Source organism: Nilaparvata lugens, chromosome 4 (genome assembly GCF_014356525.2).
Source record: "Nilaparvata lugens isolate BPH chromosome 4, ASM1435652v1, whole genome shotgun sequence".
NCBI lineage: Eukaryota > Metazoa > Arthropoda > Insecta > Hemiptera > Delphacidae > Nilaparvata > Nilaparvata lugens.
The window spans coordinates 10,180,679-10,200,152 of record NC_052507.1 but is presented as its reverse complement, the minus strand read 5'-3'; the positions used below and the strand labels follow the sequence as shown (position 1 = coordinate 10,200,152).

General features: G+C 34.4%; 1 protein-coding gene across 1 annotated transcript in view; it reads left to right on the top strand.

The window, feature by feature from the left end:
* LOC111049456 (FK506-binding protein-like) overlaps positions 1-19,474 on the top strand; it is a 122,722-nt gene that overhangs the window by 22,246 nt on the left and 81,002 nt on the right. The window lies entirely within an intron of this gene.

The following is a 19,474-nucleotide window of genomic DNA, read 5'->3' as shown; positions in this document are numbered from 1 at the left end:
TCAATAATTATTTTCTTAGTCTATATTATGTAAATTCATCTATAATTTTGCTGTATTGTGAACTATTGTATATGAGCGTATAAGCCAGTATAATTATATTGTAATCTACATGAATAAAGTACTCAATCAATCAATCTCTCTGGTAGAGAGTTAGTGGGGAGGATATTTTTAATATTCTTCCGAAGAATGGACATTGATATGTGCAAAGCTCCGCCAATTTATGTAGATGCATAACAATATAATTATCTATAGTTATTACAAATTGCTTTTTTCATATCATATACAGTTCATTAATTATTTTCTTAGATTATATTTTGTAAATTCATCTATAATTTTGCTGTATTGTAAGCTATTGTATATAAGTGTATAAGCCAGTATATATTGTAATCTACATAAATAAAGTACTCAATCAATCAATCTCTCTCTCTTTCACTCTTTCCCTCTCACACTAACTCTTACTCTTTCTCTCACTCTCATTATTCTTTCTCTCTCTTTCTTACTTCATACTCTCTCAGGCTTTCTTACTTACTAACTCACACTCTCTCACTCCCTCTCATTCACTCTCTCACATCTTTTTTCTCTCACTTTCTCTCTCTCTTTTCCTCTTACACTTTCTCTCTCTTCATATTCTTTGTCTTTCTCTCTCTCTCTTCATATTCTTTGTCTTTCTCTCTCTCTCTCCCACTCACTCTCACCCTCTCTCACTGTCTCTCTTTCACTCTTTCTCTCTCACACTCTCTCTCACACTCAATCAATCTATCAATCTCTTTCACTCTTTCTCTCTCACACTCTCTCTTACTCTTTCTCTCACTTTCATTAGTATTTCTCTCTCTTTCTCTCTCCATACTCTCTCAGGCTCTCTTACTCACTCCCTCTCACTCACTCTCTCACACACACACTCTCTCACATCTTTTTTCTCTCACTTTCTCTCTCTCTTTTCTCTCTTTCACTTTTTCTCTCTTCCTATTCTCCTTTGTCTCTCTCTCTCTCTCTCTCTCTCTCAGTATCTCTCACACCCTCTCTTTCTCTTACACACGTATCACATATGCGGCTTGCCTAAGCACAACACAAGCAACACCTTCTATAAATTATTTTCAAGCCATTTCAATAAATACAACATATACAGTACACGCATGACATGAAAGCCTAAACGCTTTAAAAGCCAAGCAGCTATGCTCCTAAAAAACAAGGCATTTCTATTCTCATCTCGTGTTTGGTATTTTAAGCTTACACTGATGGCTTTGAGCATTGTTTGTTCAACGTCCGAGCTTGGAATAAATTTGTGCACAGACGAGTTTGGGAAGAGGCTTCACTGAAAACGAAGAGACGTCTGTACAATTTATATCTTGTAAGGCCTTGGGATAGTTTCCGACCCTTGTTTACTTTATTGCAGTGTTTAGTGAGACCTTACTGTGCTCACACTGCATTCTAATTTCTATCGTAGAACGGAACGTAATACGTTTATACCACAGCCATGTTAGTTAGTCCATGGCTGTGACTCTCCGATAAATGTATGTCTCCAGCTCGCTTAATATAATAGGATTGATTCATACAATAAGTACATCATCAAAATGATAGGGAGAGAAAAAATAAGGTAATCTTCTGCTATTACTCTCCCAAATTTATGTAGGGTATATACCTCTCCGATAAATCGAATTGATTTGATTAATTCTTTATTCTCTATTGATTCATACAATAAGTACATCTTAAAAATGATAGGGAGAGAAAAATAAGGTAACCTTGTGCTATTCCTCTCCCAAATTTAGATAAGGTTACACATAGCCCGAAATAGGATAATAAATCTTGTAATTCTAACAGAATACTCTCTTCTTACATGATAAATGGAGCTGTGGCCATCAAAACGTACGAATGTAGACCTACTCACATCATGAGGCCCAGTTGCACAAACGCCTAGCAACTTTTAATCATGATTTAATAATATGAGAACCAATGATAGAAGGTTTCTCTCTGAAGAAGGTTCTCGAATTGGCTCTCGTGGTATTTAATCCGGATTAAAAGTTGAGAGACATCTGTGCAACAGGGTTTCAGTCTTTTAAAACTCTGAGCAAAATAAACTAGATACAGTATTTAGGGTAATCATGATAGTGATTATAAGTATCATATTTAATCGCCCTGGCTCAAACACATGTGGCATACGCTAAGAAGTCCCGTTGAAGGGTGACTGCTTCTCAAACTGATAGTTATTAGCTTCAAAGTGACTTTCCGGTGGTTCGGAGTCCAACAAAAACTGTGGATTCATTCATTCTCCATCATTCAACCCGCTTTATTCCCGCTCAATCCTTAGTGCGAGATCGAATTAGGCGGGCTTTCAGGTGTCAACCCAATCAATCGGAAAGCTTCCTGCCCTGCCGACTCTCAAAACGCCTAATATGGTCTCGTCCTTAGGATCGTGTAGGTATCAGACCACGTATTTACAATTATCTATTCAAAAACTGTCTTTTCTACTGCTGCTTCTTGCGCATTTTTGTGCAAAATCAAACACTTCCGATTTCTAAAAATAACGAAAATATTCTACTTTCAGAGAATAAGAGAAATAGCCTATCCCACACTGATTTTGCAATAAATAACACTGTTGGCCAGAACAGTTCTCAATATAACTCAAGGACTGCAGATACGATCGTCGACGCGCAATTTGAAAAGGCACATACCTGTCAAATTTCATGAAAATCGATTTGCCGTAAATGTGGGACACATAAACATTTAAACATAAAGAGAAATGCAAAACCGTCGACTCGAATCTTAGACCTCACTTCGATCGGTCAATGACTGTCTATTTTTGGATGTTCAAGAATATCCATGTAGAATAACACTGTACATGGGGATGAATGGGAAGACACTATGAGGTGATGAATGATAAAGTCAAATTGTGTCAAAGTCAAAGGTAACTCAAAGTAACCGAGTTGTAAGTGGAAGACTTATTGGAAATGATGAAAAATTCCATTAACAAACTTTTTTATAACCAATCACAAACTCTCATTTCCCCTGGGTGAGGGAGAACTGTTTGATATTTCAGAATTTGGGATCCTCAAAGTTTGTGATTTGTTGTTTTTTTTTCTCTCGAATTATCGCGAGCTCATTATGATGGAAACTCAACAAGCTGTCAACCGATGGTTGAGTTTTTCATTGAGAATGAATGCGCTGCTCAATCCAAGTTCAATTTCTTCTTCGTCTTCTTCTTCTTCTTCTTCTTCTTCTTCTTCTTCTTCTTCTTTTTCTTCTTTTCTTCTTCTTCTTCTTCTTCTTCTTCTCTTCTTCTTCTTCTTCTTCTTCTTCTTCTTCTTCTTCTTTTTTACTATCTCATTAGCATATATTCTGTATTATAACATTAATATTCTTTGGTGAGTATCGTATAGATATATTCTCGAGTTGACCAAATTTCAGATACTTCACCAAAGGTCAACTTTCGTTCTTATCTTACTGGGCGGTAGAAATGAGACTGGCTGCTTTGTTGGACTAAATATTCAAACTCTAATGACATTTTCCATTAGGAATGGAGTTTCAGTCTAGAATGTTGTTGTATTGGACAGAATGTTTCACATTTTGAAATATGATGATGTGAACATTACCTCAACAGTTTAAATAGTGTAGAATAAAAAGTTAATTTTTCTATTTCTATGAAGAGATATTGTCTTCTGAGATCTAGTTAGATTATTCTATTTCAAACCAAGGCAATATAGTCAACAGTGCGAGTTGTAATAGTTGTTCTTCTTAAAATTTGTATTTTGAGTTAAAGTGATGATTAAAGACAAGATGAGCTTTTTATAATGTTCTCTTTTCAATAGTTTTATTAACCTAAAACTGTAGATCTTTTAATATAATTATATCTATCTTTCTTTCTTTCATCATTCCTCACATTATACAAGCCTATAGCTTATCATCATCTGCTCAAATACTCTGAAGGACATGAAGTGATACTCTGAAGTGATGATTAAAGACAAGATGAGCTTTTTATAATGTTCTCTTTTCAATAGTTTTATTTACCTAAAACTATAAATCTTTCAATATGATTATATCAATCTGTCTTTCTCTCAGCATTCCTCATATTATACAAGCCTATACCTCATCATCATCTGCTCAAATACTCTGAAGGTCATGAAGTGATACTCTGAAGTGATGATTAAAGACAAAATGAGCTTTTTATAGTGTTCTCTTTTCAATAGTTTTATTTACCTAAAACTGTAGATCTTTTAATATGATTATATCTATCTGTCTTTCTCTCAGCATTCCTCATATTATACAAGCCTATACCTCATCATCATCTGCTCAAATACTCTGAAGGACATGAAGTGATACTCTGAAGTGATGATTAGAGACAAAATGAGCTTTTTATAATGTTCTCTTTTCAATAGTTTCATTTACCTAAAACTGTAGATCTTTTAATATGATTATATCTATCTGTCTTTCTCTCAGCATTCCTCATATTATAGAAGCCTATACCTCATCATCATCTGCTCAAATACTCTGAAGGTCATGAAGTGATACTCTGAAGTGATGATTAAAGACAAAATGAGCTTTTTATAGTGTTCTCTTTTCAATAGTTTTATTTACCTAAAACTGTAGATCTTTTAATATGATTATATCTATCTGTCTTTCTCTCAGCATTCCTCATATTATACAAGCCTATACCTCATCATCATCTGCTCAAATACTCTGAAGGACATGAAGTGATACTCTGAAGTGATGATTAGAGACAAAATGAGCTTTTTATAATGTTCTCTTTTCAATAGTTTCATTTACCTAAAACTGTAGATCTTTTAATATGATTATATCTATCTGTCTTTCTCTCAGCATTCCTCATATTATAGAAGCCTATACCTCATCATCATCTGCTCAAATACTCTGAAGGTCATGAAGTGATACTCTGAAGTGATGATTAAAGACAAAATGAGCTTTTTATAATGTTCTCTTTTCAATAGTTTTATTTACCTAAAACTGTAGATCTTTTAATATGATTATATCTATCTGTCTTTCTCTCAGCATTCCTCATATTATACAAGCCTATACCTCATTATCATCTACCCAAATACTCTGAAGGACATGTATCTTTAAAACTATATTCGAATGAACTAATGATGTCAATAGGTTTTTGGCTGAGGGTTATCTCGACTTACTAATAAAGATCTAGACTTGTGCGTAGGTAATGAGTGAATAATGATTAAAATATGGAAAGAGCTCGAATTCCAAATGAATTTCGAACCTCCAAGAAATGATTTTAAAGCTCACCTTCATTTTACTAATATTCAATTCAACAGAAAAATGATATACATTTCATAAGGAATTGTTAAATCTGGCACTGTATCAATTATAGTTTCATTGCATTGGTGAAAGATAAATAAAACTATTCAAACAATAATAAACAGGAATGCTCAACTCACACTTGAGCGACTCAGGTCGAGAAGAGACTCGACTCTATAGTGAGGTCCACGTTATAATGACAGTGGATAAAGATAGAAGAATAGCGATGCCGACTCTCTGCATTAATTAATTATATTTCTACACCGTCAAAAACATAATAGGCATCTTTGTGGAGCTAGAAAAGGATAGTACCACCGGCTTTGTCAAATGATAGACAATGATAACAAAACCAAAGTTGATCAAATACTGTCATTATAACGTGGACCTCACTATAGTCGAGAGCATGTGTTTTCAAAAATGGTGACAGTCGCGGAGACTAGAATCGACTGGTCTGAGTGTCACCATTTGGAAACACATGCTCTCCACTAGAGTCAAGTCTTTTCTCGACTTGAGTCGCGTGAGTGTGAGTTGAGCCTTAGGTGCACAGGTTATGACAAATTAACAGTTAAACAAATGAAGGCCAGTTAACAAGCACATCGTTTTTTGGATGTACGATTTTTTACCGTACTTATAAATTCTATTAGATTAAATAGTTGATGTTTGTCAATTTCCGTTTATATTATACTTCATAATATAATATACTATATAATACTATTATTATAATAGTAAATTATATTTTTATATTATATAATATAATAGTATATTATAATATTATTTATATAATACTATATAATATAATATATTATACTTTTATACTTCATAAGGATGACAAAACATGGAACGTCTAAAAGTCGATATGTGTGTTACTGGCTTAAGAAAATGAAACCATGGAGTACTGAATATAGTTTATGTGGTTAAATTTATCAAAGTTGAACTATCGACTATGTAACTATCTACTCTTCATTAGTGCATTGGAATTGATGGATGAACCTGTTACTCTTTCAATTGTACTCCGAAACCTGATTAACTTGTCGTTCTTTCGAATACCTAGCAAATAGGAGTATCCTCTTTCGAATAAATGAGGAGTGCTATCATCTCTTGCCATTCTAATGTTGTTGAGCAACATCATGTTGCAAGTAGCCGCCAATGTTGTGATAGGCCTCACAACATGGAAATGCCGCAAAGTGCAATCACAACATGAGAGGTTGTCCATGACCCCCTAGAATGAAAGATGCTGGAATCTACCACAAGAAGGCAGTTTAATGCGCAAGATCTCAAACCGGTCATCAATAGTAGCGTAGGCCTACTTCACCTGTAGTGAGATCCATATCAAACTGTCTTGATTTCTTTCAAATAACATCAGTTCTTCCCATTAAAAAATGCTGACAACCTAAAATATAGTTAATGCAAGTTGTTAAGGAGCTAATTGCCTTATTGATGTGATGTAGATCGCGATCCTCTTTGTTTCAATATTATCAATTTATCAATAGTTGTCTGGTATTTTATTCGGTTACTTGAAATAGACATCAACACTTCTCATTAACCAATGCTGAAATCCTGAAGAATAGTTAATGCAAGTTGATAAGGAGCTAATTGCCTTATTGATATTAAAGAGGTGATGGTGATCGCGATTCCTTTGTTTCAACACTATCAATTTATCAATAGTCTCCACAACTAGTATTTGATTACTTGAGATAGTTCCAATAACTCCAGGCTCATTATATAAAGTAATTGTAATTTATAGCATAGAGAAAATATAGACTAAGCAGATATCCCATGGTATAGGGCGTTCATGTTTCGCTGTTAAATCAAGCCGATAGTCCCAGTAGTCCCATTTTGTAGAAGCTATATGAAGCTGGTTCTCTCTCATAATGTCGGTTTTATACAATCTCACCTGGCCAAAACAATAGTAATAATAGACAGTAGTTGATAGTAATGAGTTAAAAAAAATCGGCTTGAAATTGGGGACATAAACATAACATGGAATTCTTATGCCATTTTCATGCTATCCAAAGAGTACAGCATATAGATTATTTTATATTACTAGCCGTCAGGCTCGCTTCGATCGCCATATCCGTCTAGCAAGGGGGCTCCGCCCCCTGTACCCCCGACTGGATCGTCCAAGAATGAGATCATTCATTTGACCATTCTCATCATATGTTAGGACGATCCAGTCGGGGGTCCAGACTAAACGTCTGGCTAAACGGATATGGCGAGCGAAGCGAGCCTGACGGCTAGTAGTATAATATTCCCGGGAATAGCTCTGATTGAAGTAGCAGTGCCCAATCAATTTTCCCGCAATAAATGCATTTCAATCTTCAACTTGGTGCCAACCTAACAAAGTCAACTCAACTTAATGCCAACCTGACAAGATTATTAATTTAGTTACCAGTTAACATCTGTTTCGAAGAGGTACTCTCTCTAGATTATAGTTCTATATTAACATATGGTATGGACATGTTTCAATTATAATTGAGAGAATAAGAAGAATATACATGCTAAAAGACGAACTTTAAACCCTTAAAAACCACCCTTAGAGTTAAAATATTGCTAAAAGATTCTTAGTGTGCCTCTAAAGGGCCAACGGAACATACCTACCAAATTTGAACGTTTTTAGTCCGGTAGATTTTTAGTTCTGCGAGTGAGTAAGTGAGTGAGTGAGTCAGTCAGTCAGTCAGTGAGTGAGTGCCATTTCGCTTTTATTATATATATATATATAATATATATATATATATATATATATATATATTATATAATATATATATATATAAGTAGTGGTGTTTTGAGAGAGCTGCCTATCCAATAGAAATCGAGGGGTGTGCCTCCCCCCTCCACCCCCCAGCACCAGTCGGCCATTTTGGCCCCGCCCCCAGCCAATAGGAATCAATAGGCCTAATGTTGATTAATACTTTGTATTGAATAACTAAGTGACATTCAATTAGAGTTTTCTCAATATGGGGATAGCACATTAAAAAAGCGCCACCATTCCTTTTACAGCATAGTGTGGGAAAAATAACATTCTCATGAAATGTAATTTTTTTCATTCTTCCTGTGGTGGTGGAAAAAAGGAACATGCACTATATTGTTGTGCAATAGGCCTAATGTTGATTAACACTTTGTAATGAATAACTATAGTAGTATGTAGAATAGATTAGCCTATCTATTCTACATCCTATTATAGCAACATTCAATTAGAGTTTTCTCAATATGGGGAAAGCACATTAAAAAAAGTGCCACCATTCCTTTTACAGCATGGTGTGGGGAAAATGACATCTCATACAAACAAATATGAAATGTAATTTTTTTCATTCTTCCTGTGGTGGAGGAAAACAAGGAACATATTATTGTAGTTTAATTTGCACCAAACTTTGAACGCTAGTAGTGTAGTTTGAGAGTTTAGCGCTAGTAGTGTAGTTTGAGAGTTTAAAGATTTTAAAGATTTTAAATGTGGGGATATTTTTAATATGCAAATTGGTACCAAGCAGGTGTTAACTGGGCAGATGTCAGAACACCTGCTACAACAAAGATGGCCGTCGCCTCTTCCTATTGGTTGAAGTGGTGGGGGACAAATGACACTAGGGAAGGGGGACGCCATTTTGAACACGCCCCTTGCTTCCTATTGGCTGGGGGCGGGGGCCAAAATGGCGGACTAGGGCTGGGGGGTGGAGGGGGGGGCGGGCCAAAATGGCTGACTGTGGCAGGGGGGGTGGAGGGGGGCGTGGCCACGCCCCTTGATTCCTATTGGCTGGGGGCGGGGCAAAAATGGCCGACTGTGGCTGGGGGGGGTGGAGGGGGGAGGCCACACCCCTCGATTTCTATTGGATAGGCAGCTCTCTCAAAACACCACTACTTATATATATATATATATATATCATATGATTATAGTAGTTTTCTCTGAAGCTATCCTTTTCCTATGCTTATAGTAATAGTCATGTGTTGTAGATTCCTATTGATAAAGCTGGAAATACGACAGGAATGGTTTTAAATTGTAAAAATAATAATATGGATCATTGTAGTAATCATTGTATTGGTAAATAAACGATTGATTGAGAAAAAAGTCTTGCGATTCGTACCAAGACAAAAAAATGTCAATGACCTCAAAGGTGAAGATTTCATCTGTATTTGTATTCCTAGCTTTTAATCCGACTAGAAAAACTGAACAGTTCTTTTATTTGGGCAAGCGATTGGTTTTGTGGTCGCACTGATAAGCTATCGATAATTATTGCAAGATGTCGTTATTGGAACATAAACATAAGTTCAGATCCATGCCCTCCTACTCCCGTTGTAAAGGTGACCACTGGAAGAACCGGCTCCTCCAAATATCATTCATGAGTTTAGAAATCGCTTCTAGGTGGCTCGGAACCCACTGTAGGCCCTCTCATCTCTCGCATCTCTCATCCGTCTCATCACTCAAGCACAAGCCTCGAGCTCATGTGAGCATCACCCTCACAAAAAATAATAATACCGCTTATTCAGAGACACAAATGAGAGCATACCTGTTAATCATGAGACAATAAAAGAGAATGTGTGATAAATTTGATATTTTAACTTTGACGAACAGTGATTAGGAGGTCGATAAAACTGAAACCCTGCTTCCCAATAAAATTTTACCATGTTGATCAGAAAGAGGAAGAAAAATCATTGGTATTATTAGAGTATTCATACACTTTGGTAGTTTGTCAATGTGTAATCGCTCCCATAAGAAACAATGGTTTTTCTTCTTGCTGGTCAGCAGAGTATAGTATACTAAATAAATGTATTACATTTATTGGGAAGCTTGAAGCAGGACTTTCTTAACAACTTTGATTGGGGGTTAATGATTTCCTCCAATTTGACCTCAAATTACTTACTTCTATTAACTTATTCATCTTTCTTGTTGTTGATTGGTTATTTTCCTCACTTTAATTATCAACCTAAATAATTATTCATTTTCGTTAAATGTATCCAATCTATTGAACCTTTGCAACTATCTCTGACTTTGAAATGTCATCACTTTTCAACTACTCCAGAATTAATTCGATGATTATTCAAAGATAGCTATCAGCACCTAGGTACCTTGTCTGATGACCTGTTCTATTTCTAAGCGCCATTCTAAGCACGTCATCAAGTCCGAAGCACGGACTTTGCGTGAGCCAAGGCCACAGTGACCGAGGTCATGGTTCTCTGATAACGGCTGCTGCATACATATGTAGATTCATCTAAACATATATAAGTGGCGAGTGAAAAGCTAGCCTGAGTTCCCGAAAGTGAAATTATGCTAATAAAATGGGCCACCAATTGTGTGGGGTGGAGCCCAATTTATTGCAACACGAAACGAAAACTGTTCCCCTCGGATGCCATGTGGAATTGGGAATTTTTCTCTGTGGAATTTCATAGCAAAATTGCTATGTAGTATCCTGGGAGGAATAAATAGTAGCGATAAGAATAATAGATAATACAGAGTGTATTCGAATTGCATTATATTTTTGCATTGTGACTATTTGATGCAAGTGTTGAAAATCTTTGTCAAGGAATCGTTGGCTGGATGAGGTGGAGGCAGATATTCGATTGATGAGTCAGAGATTGGAAGCAGAAGGCAGGTGACCGTTTGGTATGGAGACGATAGTTGAAAAGGCTAAAGCTCTTGAGAATCTTTTGACAATTTGATTTTGATGGGTGGGAATTTTGAGGTGATAGGAATAGCAATTGGTTAAAATAAAAGAAGGCAGGTGACCGTTTGGTATGGAGACGAATAGTTGAAGAGGCTAAAGCTCTTGAAAATCTCTTGACAATTTGATTTTGATGGATGGAAATTTTGAGGTGATATGAATAGCAATTGGTTAAAATAAAAGAGGCATTTCAAATTGGATGAAATTCAATTATTCCAAGAAATATTAAAATCTTTAAAGTGAATTTTTTGAGTCATTTTTCTAATTCCACCTTGTTGAATCAGAGCACCTCCAATTCCAGACTCATCAAATTCTGATTTCTGATTGAAATGTATTAAAGTCTTACATGCTACAAAGAAAAAGTGTGGTAGGGAAAATACATCTTAGAATGTACTTGAGCTACATTGTAGAATGAGGAAATTTGATTAGAGTGTAGACTACATCAGATTGCCTACAATTGAAACTTCGGAAGTTATAAATGATAAATTATTATAGAAAATAACAAGGGTTAGAGCATGACCGTGAGCTAGAGCATGAATCTTCGACTGCCACCATATGAGACTCATCTCTACATTATTTTTTTATCTCTGGAAAGAGTTTGGTGAATTAGCTCTCGACAGCCGGTACCCTCACTTCCAACATTCTCTGGCCTTATGAATGTGGAGTAGAAGATGTGTGAGAGAGACCACAGATAAACTAAGTCCTATAGAGAGACGTTCCCACCACAGAGTCATTCCCAGAGAGACAAATTGACAAATCCTATATCCCTTTCATGAGTGGTCAGTGGATGAAATAATAATAATAAGAATGATAATAATAATAATAAATAATAATAATAATAATAATAATAATAATAATAATAATCCTTTCCTTTCCTTTTTCCTTCGTCCTGGTACCCCCAGAAGAAATGAGTTTATTATAGAAAATATAACAAACAAAAATGAAAAATACACTTATAAAAAGAAATCTCACATACAAAACAAATGATAATAATAATAATAATGATTATAATAATAATAATAATAATAATAATAATCCTTTCCTTTCCTTTCCTTTTTCCTTCGTCCTGGTACCCCCAGAAGAAGGGAGTTTATTATAGAAAATATAACAAACAAAAATGAAAAATATACTTATAAAAAGAAATCTTACAAACAAAACAAATGAAGAATAAAAAAAAGCAAGAATAACAAAAGATAAGAAGATTTCCTTTCAGTAGAACATTTCAAATATTATAAACCAGACGAATTATAAATTCTCCAAAACCTTCTAAAGAAGGTTTGACTGGAGGAGTCAAGTTTTACATTATATTAAAAAAAAAAAAAAACATAGAAATAGTACATTGGTACATTGATACAATCAATCAGTGATCCCAAAATAATAATTTTCAATTTAAATCACATCAAAAGAGAAATAGTTGTCAATCTTGGGTAGAAAAAAAAAATTAATTGATACATTGATAATAATTCATTTAATTGTATTGTGTAGCAATAAAATAATAAAACAATGGGATTTCAGTTGTTGGTTATCACAAACAATAATACACAAGAAAAAAAAATATATAAAAAAAGAAAGAATTTATGAAGATCATTCAAATTCACTCAAATTATTTAACAGAAAGTGTTTCATCTTATTCTTAACAATTGAAATTCTATCCAGACCAATTAAATCATCTGGCAACTCATTGAAAATAGTTGGTACAACATAACTAAGTTCACATTTACCATGATAATTATTGTATTCGGGCACAATAAACCTCTTATAAGCAGCACCTTGTCTTCGCTCATGCAAAATTCTACTTGACATTTTATAGTTATTAGAAAAATAATTATTTAATAAGATATCATATCTGAAGAGCTCGTTTACAGGAAGAATGCTATATTTTTTAAACAAATTTGGCTTAGGGTAACTCTCTTGTTTTGAATGAACTATTTTCAGCAAGGAATTTTGTAATCTCTTAACTCTATCAATTTCATAGCCACTTGCATTACCCCAAACATTGACACCGTATCTTACTACGGATTCAGCTAGGGCTTTATAAACAACTATCAATGTCTTCTTTGAGACAGATCGCTGTAAGTTATATAAACCAAATAGACATGAGCGAAGACGCTGGCATACACTATCAATGTGAGGACCCCACTTTAAACAATCATCAATGAAAATACCAAGATACTTTTGAATTGTAACTTGTTTGACCTTTTCATTACAAGTACAAGGAGTTCCAAAGTTATTCTCATGTAGACATTTAAGGAATGCATAGTAATATTAGTGGACTTTGAGGTTTGACGTGGCGGTCTCATATGCATACATGTGGTTTTTTTAAAATTCAAAGTCAAGCCATTATCATGGATCCATCTTTGCATTCTATCAAAGTCTCTTTGTAGCAATATTCTTGCTTCATCAAAACTTGTGTGGCTGGCTACCATAACTGTGTCATCAGCATACTGAAATATTTTAGTTTCCTTTGAACACCAACCATTGTGATTACTGACACCAGATAAAGCAATGGTCCAAGATTGGAACCTTGTGGCACACCAGAGGTAACAAATTCATGGCGACTGTAGGATTTTCCTACTTTAACAGTAACCTTTCGGTTATTCAAATAATCTATTAACCAGTTAATACCTCGTCTTGACAAACCAATTTCACTCATGGACTGTACAATTTTATGAAAAGATAAAGTGTCAAACGCTTTCTTGAAATCTAGAAATAATATTAAAACATGGTAATTCTTATTTAATTTATTATTTAATATAATAATAATAATAATAATAATAATAATACTAATAATAATATAATAATAATAATAATAATAATAATAATAATAATAATAATAATAGATCATCAGCTGTTCTTAGTGAGAATTTGTGTGTATTTTTGGCTTCAAAATTCATAAAATAACTTAATTAATACAATGTGCAGTGATAATTAAGTGTAATATTTAACTATAATTTGGTGTTTTAATTTTTCTAAATTTAAAATTTGCATTCTCATATTTATTTTTGGACGAAAGTTGAGCTTGAACTTCTCACAGAAGAAACAACCTATTTTTTGGACATGTAATCAAAATTTGGGAATGGAATAGTTTTGGGCCAAGCCTGTTGTTCCTTCCCAATCATATTTATATGATTTGTTATTGTATCCACGTATAAATAAATAAATAAATAATAATAATAATAATAATCCCTACCACGCCAGCAACTCTTTCGCCGTTTGAGGGGTTGAGTTGAGGCTCATGTTATAGCTCTTGGTCTATACTTTAGTAATAAAAAGGAAATTTAATTATAATCAACCAGTCAACCTGGTATTCTGAGAGATTCAGCGGTATGCAGAGAGTCATGGAACCTATCATGGGACATAGGGTCATAGGTGTCATGGAACACGGCTCCACCAACACAACAACGTCGAGGCAATCCAGCTGCTAGACAACGGAGGATTGGTGCGGAGGCTCAAAAAGAAGAAGTTATTTGAATTCGTGCAGTGCAAGTGGTTTCAAGTGAAAAAGCAGAGCAGTGATTGAGTGAAACAAAAAATCATGCTTTATAGCACTATTATATATTTAAGTACATAATGAATGAAAAAGACTAAGAAATTGTCAAAAAACCACTGATTTATTGATAATTAGAAAGACCGGTTTCGGTTATTACACCATTGTCAATCTCTGATAAACTCAGATTATCAGTATCTCGGTAAACTCAGATACCCAGTTTATCAGAGATTGACAATGGTGTAATAACCGAACCCGGTCTTTCTAATTATCAATAAATCTGTGGTTTTTTGACAATTTCTCAGTCTTTTCCATTCACTATGAATAATTACAACAATATCAACTTCTCAACTACACAAAAAGTGTAAGTACAGAATATTATCATTGACAGTAAGATAGTCTAGTGACAGTTTCACTGTATTTTATTTTTCATTTAGTAGGTTAGGTTCAATAAAATTTGCTCATTAGTCTCATGACTAGATAGCAATATTACATAGAAAACTGTGTTATCGGATGGGCACGTTAAACTGTCGGTGCCGGCTGAAGTATGACAGTCGTAAGGCCCATTGACGGCTTAAATTATATATTCAGGCGGTGGGACCTTCCCGCAAGGGACTCCCCACCAACAAAAGCCATACGAATTTACTTTTTACATAGAAAAATTAAAATGATACGTTTATCCAAAAAAATAATGATAATGAATAAATGTACTTCTCAATAAACCCCTGATTCGATCAATATCCGCGTAATAGTTCATTAGATTTGTCTCTTTTTACTTTCCTTGTCCTATTACCATCGGTAAGGAAAGTATTGCTTTCCGAAAAAATTAAGATACTCCAATTTCTAAATTTCTATACGTTTCAAGTTCCCCTGAGACCAAAAAAATGGTTTTTGGGTATTGGACTGTATGTGTGTGTGTGTGTGTGTGTGTGTGTGTGTTTGTGTGTCTGTGTACACGTTATCTCATCTCCCAATTAACAGAATGACTTAAAATTTGGAACTTGAAGTCCTTACAATATAAGGATCCGACACGAACAATTTCGATCAAATGCAATTCAAGATAGCGGCTAAGATGGCGAAAATGTTTTCAAAAACAGGGTTTTCCACGATTTTCTCGAAAACGGCTTCAACGATCTTGATTAAATTTATACCTAAAATATTCATTGATAAGCTTTATCAACTGCCACAAGTTCTATATCTGTAAAAATTTCAGGAGCTCCGCCCCATCTATGCAACGTTTGATTTTAGATTCCCAATTATCAGGCTTTAGATATAATTTAAACAAAAATTCCGAGTGGAAAAGATTGAAAATGAGAATCTCTACAATTAAAGTTCAGTAACATTTTCACCTAAAATTAAAAATAAGCTCGTAATTCGAGAAAATGTGATTATCCAATATTATTGCAAACTGTTGGCAACTGTTGATTCTATTAAATGATCCACTATGAAGAGATAGCAGACCTAGTGTGCCTCCAGCGTTATTGCCCTGTCACCAGCTGGCTCAAATCTTTGAATAGTAGACTTGAGATGCGCGGGAACACTAGCGTCAGGTGATCAATTTTCATAAGGGCAAGGAAAGTTGTGTGAGTGCGCCACACCAGATTTTTAACTTTATAATTCATTTTATCTTCACATTCAATAAACACATTCATATCAGCCAAATCCCAGAATGAAATTGAGATATTAGCAGAATCAAACCTCTCCACTTTGGCAAAACATCTGATGAACAATAAATTAATAATTAATATGAGTAAAACGAACCTATTGAAATTTACTACACAGCAGATAAAAACATTTTTTCCTTCAATAAATTTGGACAACAAAGTCATTTCTCAGTCCACCTCTACCAAGTTCTTGGGATTAACAGCAGATCAAAACTTGAATTGGATAGAACATGTCACAAGGGTTTTGTCACGGGTATCGAGTGGATTATATGCTCTTAGAAAAATGTCTCCCTTTTGTAAAATGGAAACGCGGAAAATGATTTATTTTGCCTACATATACTCTATTCTATACTTATCCTTTGGTATAAGTCTTTATGGATCTACTTCAAATCAGAACATGGATTCAATTCTCAAATCACAAAAACAAGCTATAAGAATAATTTTACACCTAGGCCCCATAGCATCAGTTAAAGAACATTTCGCTCACTTGAATATAATGACAGTTTACAGTCTTTACATCTTTGTGACAATTATGAGTGTGAAAGAAAATCTTGGAAATATTTTGACGTTAGGACATAATCATAGGTACAGCACTAGAAACAGAGATAAACTTTTACATTTGCAAAGCCATAGACTTGAGTTCTACAAGAAGAAGCCCACATACATAGAAGCCAAGTTCTATAACAAGCTACCGACGCGAATCCAACAAGAGATGAATCCCAATAAATTCAAATTGGAATTAAAGATATATTTAACTGGAAGAGCTCTTTATAATATCGAAGAATATTTGAATGAATGAGATCAGCTCCTATGAGCTGAATTGTATTGTATGTTTGTATTGTTGTATTCTGTAGATGTTTTATTTTTAATTGCATCTAATCAAAGATATTTATGACACTATTCATTGTATACACACAACACAATATATCATATTTTCAACTAACTTTGAACGTGGGACTACTTAACAAACCTTTCATAAATGAGTGGTGAATGACGTGGTACAATCATGGTGAAGGACCATCAATCATCAAACCAACTCTCAACTGCAATGCAATAAGCAATGAGCAGTCTGTCAATAGTCAATATTATTGAGCAAATTGGCAACAGTGCTGTTCCTGTCTGCTTGCGATTCGGCCGCGTTATTGCCAATATTGATTGCTCCTTTTGACAGGCATCACCATGATGATGATGATCATGATGATGATTTTGAACTTTGTTTGCGAAGAGATGGAATGAGAAGATGAAATGAGAGAACGAGTAAGAGAGAGTGCGAGGAGGGAATCAGAGAGATTGATGCGTTGATTAGTTAGACCGAGCCCAGCTAACGATCAAAGTGATTGACTTAAACCAGATTAACTTGGCTTGAGATACTGGGCTCAGCCAATGTTTGGCATAACCAAGATTAAACATAGATGAGTCTAGTATAAAAGCCAACAGCGAGGATTGTTTTGTTCAAATTATCAACCAATCAAGAGCAAGAAATATGTTTGAATTATGTCAAAAATCAAAAAGCTATATATGAGATAACACTAAAAAACTCTCAATAACTCTAATGAGATAGTATTCATCTTGATAAAAAATGACTCGATATTATCAAACCTCTTATTTATTAAGACAATTCGAGATAGATACTAGTTTCGGTTACCATTGTGATTGATTTAATTTAGTTTAGAAGTATTTTTTTTTAATAATTTAAACATGATTTTTGTGTGTTTTGAATTGTAAATTGAGTGTGTAATTGATGAATGTTGAGTGACACATAACCTAGCTACATTTGGACTGTTGTATAAATTGGAATTGGAACCGTTTTGGGCTTATAAGCCTGTGGTACTTTTCTGTAATTCTGAATGATTAAATAGATAAATAGATTATCAATCTCTGATAAACTGAAAGCTTAACCATCGAACAGCAGAAAATATTTAATCATTTATTTATTTACTTAGTCACAATACCAAATTAATAATTTGGAGAGTATCAATATAGACTACTATAGTTTGGCTGAAGCCCTACGATTGGTCATTAGCTGTTGACCAATGAAGGTTGAGCTCTACTGTCATTGGCCGAGACTAGACGTATCTAGCTGAATACTTGGGCGTGTCTAGTCTCGGCCAATGACAGTAGAGCTCTACCTCCATTGGTCAACAGCTAATGGCCTAATCAATGGATTTAACACATGCCATAGTGAGGTCCACGTTATAATGACAGTATTTGTTCAACTTTGGTTTTGCTTTCCTTGTCTATCATTCGACAAAGCCGGTGGTACTATCCTTTCCTAGGTCCACAAAGATGACAATTATGTTTTTGACAGTGTAGAAATATAATTAATAAATGCAGAGAATCGGCATCGCTTTTCTTCTATCTTTATCCACTGCCATTATAACGTGGACCTCACTATATAATATTATATTCTGCCGCTCAACACGTTCACTTTACTGAAGATTTATACTCATGTGTCAATTGAAACTAGTATTTCCAATTATTTTAATAAATAATTAATGATTTTGACTTCTCACAACAACACATGAAGACTGAAATAGTTTTGATTGAATTGAGAAAATATTACAATACTATTTTTATCATGTTACAAGGTAGTTTTGTATAGATGATAAGAGACAATATAATTTAAAATAGAATACTTCTGATCTGTGTCTCCCGAAATTGATAATGGATTCATAATACGATTCGTAGGTACCCACTATGATGACTTCATTTATACTATACTTTCTGTCCATGTAAAAAAATTGTAATTAACTGGGAATTGGAAATGGTTTATCAACCGGGACTATTCGATCGGATTTTGATAAATAAGTGGGGGTCAGTAATCCTTTATCCATGAAAATTGAAATGAACTTCAAATATGAAATTTCAATCCCCCTTGACGAATCGCCATCATTTCGATACATTCAACTAAAAATTGTTCAACCTGTAATCGTTATTCAATAAATACGAACAACTTGATAAATTCGTAACTTTCATTCCATTACTGTAACCTTAGCTAGCCAATAAATTTAAATTATTGTGAAGTGGGATTATATTTAGTAAGTGGTACTAAGTTAGTAAGTGATACTATAGAGTTACTGTCCCATTCCCGTTGATCCACCTAACAATAAAGTTATCAGTCACATCAAAAGTTCCAAACCAAATAAAACTCAACTATTCTTGAATTAAATCATCACAATATATATTTTCTTACAATTGAACTCAGAATATAAAACGTTTTCCAGTGTTTGTTTCTAATGGCTTTCACACTCTCTGGCACGCATCATTAATCACTGCAAAAGTTTTATTTCTTCCATCGCTGAACTTTCAATGAAACGTACATTGACCGTTGAGGGGATGGAAAACGATGAAGAGGAGGGGGTGAATTCACACAATACCCATATCCCGAAACCCCCCCCCCCACCCACTTCTTCACTCCT